The following is a 2,854-nucleotide window of genomic DNA, read 5'->3' as shown; positions in this document are numbered from 1 at the left end:
ATTGTATTATTACTACTTCCCTCCACCTGTACTGTCTGCACAGTGTCTGTGTCACTAGTGACATTGACTACATATCCATCAGCATCAGATGAATCAAGTGCAGTCCAATTGACAGTGATAGTGGTAGTTGTCTTGCTGACCACAGTAAGAGAAGAGGGAGCAGTTGCTGGTACTAAAAATTATTTTACTATTTTAAAATCAACTATAATTAATTTGATACCTTTTATAGTCATATTACGTGTTCTAGTAGGTTGATCAGGGATTTGCACTACACACTGATACATTTGATCTCCAGTGGTTGATTGACTGATTGATCCACTACTGACAGTCATTCCATCCCATGTGATATTAACAGTATATCTTATTGTGTTGGTACTACTAACTAGCACAGTACCAGGACAAGGACTATTATTATTATTATCTTCACAATTAGTGTAATTGGCCAGTGCAGTATTACTAATGCTCATACTAATACCATAGCGATTGAATCCAATTTTAATACAATTCAGTTTGTATTCCTGAGGATATACTGTCATATCAGAAGGAAGATCAGCAACAGTAAATGATTCTATCTCTGCAAATCCTACAAATGAAAATAATTATTACATCAGTAAGTGATTATAGTCTCCTCTTACTGAATATATTAGCAAAGATGATGTTAGTACCAGGAGTTGAACAATCAGTGGGAAGACAACACTTGTACCAGCCTTCTAGAGCTGCTGATAGTCCTTGAGCAAGATAAAGACTGACATTAGCAACAGGTGAAGTGACACTAGTACAACGAAAAGGATCACTGGCATTATTACTGTTACAGTCAACAGGATCATCATCAGGATCAGCAACTCTAACCCACTGACCAGTAGTTAGACTAGTACCAGGTAACACACATGATATAGCTTTATTAGGTACATAGTTGACACTACTATCCCAAAAATATGATCCATTAGGATAACAGTTTCCATCATGCATCAGGTAGATACCTATAAAAACCTATACAGTTGTTATTATACACATCCAGTGTCTTACCTGAGGAAGGTGGACATTGACTAGTAACTTCACTGACACTCAACAAGAAGACTATAACCACTCCTGATACTGACAATGCCATTTTAACAATAGACTGAATAGAATTAGTACTGTTATGGTTCTGTTATTTTTTGACAAATTAAATCTATGCATGCCAGTTTTCTTTTACAGTAAGCAAAGTGCATAAGATGTATACGTGTCACAATTAAAACTTGTTTACTTTCCTTTACAATAAGCTACATGTATGACAATTCAAAACAATAACATGTTTATTGTGACAAATGCATTTCACTTAACCCATCAGTGCACATCTAAGTATTGATTCTCAGTGAATACATGCACTATGTTTTCAGTTCACATCAGAATTAGGACCCATCAAATTTCCTGATTATAAGCTTGTCAATTTGAAAAAGAAGTGAAAATAACTATTAAAGTTAGACCATTGATATTCTCATCCTTCTATTATTGTATCCATTTTCTATACATTATTATTCCTTAATAGATTATACTTAACTACACAAACAGGGAGAGATAGACAAGCAGACACCAGTCATAATCAGGAATAGTGGATGAATCATTACATTGAGAAATCCTCTTGAAGACTCTGAAACAAAATCATTCCAGTTTGATTATACTTATAGACTCAGCAAAGTCCAATACGATATAAAGGTGCATTAATGAACATCTGAAATAAGAACACTTTCTGTTATTGGGTCTCAAGGTGTCTGGAATTGGTGGAATAGACAGGATTGACTGTACATAATTATTGGTAGCAACTTTAAAAATTGTAAAAATCCAAATGTGATTGGAATGATCAGCCCCAAAATTGAAATACACTATTAGAACATGTATATGTATCAGGGAAAATTATAAAAAAGAATAATCCTCTCTTTTCATTTTTGGCAAAATTTTGCCAAAGACTCTGTACAGTACGCCAAATCTATTAACAATTTTAACAAGCGTAACAGTGTAAAAAATATTCCTGTAATTGATTTCACCACCTTGCAAGTACAACTTGGTCATTATTAAGACTTATAGAGGTTCTCTCTACCTTCAAATGCTTCTAGAGAAGTTTTTAAACAGTATCTTTATGTTCTATTGCTGTTAGAAAGCTCTTAACTTTGTCCTATGTGTAAGCCGCCATTTTGTTTGCCGTGACCACACCCACTACATAAAGGAGCGTAGGCGGGTGGTTAGAACAGGGAAATAATATACTAACGTAACTGGGATTGGCAACGGGATCACGTGAGCGCATCATTTGTGTGTAAAAACTTTTTGCAGTCTCTGTTATGATTTTCAAGATGGCGGCTGTCAATGTCTGGAGTATGAAGTTGCTCTTTTCTCTTTTAAAAATGTATTTAGCTTTATGAAAAATCTACTGCAAAGTTATAATGGCGGCTTTAAGGTTCTGATCGGTTATTGTAAGTTAATATTTGTTTTAAATTGTTTAAATCTTCAATTTGCGGCTAAAATTCCATTTGCGTACCTCTGTAGCCCAAATATTTGTTTCTGTGAGTGTATTTTTGTCATGAAATGTTGTTACTTAGTTTATTACATTGTTTAGGCAACTTCTCTTGTTTCTCCAGAGTGTTCTTTAGGAAATATTCAAGAAAAACCAGTTTGCCATGGTATGACCTTTGCGTACCTCTCAGGAGAATAGACTAAATTCTATTGCTATGAAACTACAATAAAGAGACTCTTTACATGTTTTTACATTGTTTAAAGTTGTTTTTAAATTTTCCTTGTTGCTGGTTTTTTAGTTATAACAATTTACATTCAGCCATTTTGCTAAGATGCCATTATTATTATTATTATTATTATTATTAAT

At 33.8% G+C, this 2,854-nt stretch overlaps 1 long non-coding RNA gene across 1 annotated transcript; it reads left to right on the top strand.

Annotated features, from left to right (window-relative positions):
• The first annotated feature begins 2,246 nt into the window (after positions 1-2,246).
• LOC109590509 (uncharacterized) lies at positions 2,247-2,809 on the top strand. The gene is made up of 2 exons (XR_002189356.1): positions 2,247-2,537; positions 2,591-2,809. It is a non-coding gene; the product is annotated as an uncharacterized LOC109590509 (long non-coding RNA).
• The last annotated feature ends 45 nt before the right edge of the window (positions 2,810-2,854 follow it).

Source organism: Amphimedon queenslandica, unplaced genomic scaffold (genome assembly GCF_000090795.2).
Source record: "Amphimedon queenslandica unplaced genomic scaffold, v1.1 AMPQUscaffold_9921_Cont17826, whole genome shotgun sequence".
NCBI classification, from domain to species: domain Eukaryota; kingdom Metazoa; phylum Porifera; class Demospongiae; order Haplosclerida; family Niphatidae; genus Amphimedon; species Amphimedon queenslandica.
The sequence above is the reverse complement of the archived record's forward strand: the minus strand, read 5'-3'. Positions and strand labels throughout refer to the sequence as shown.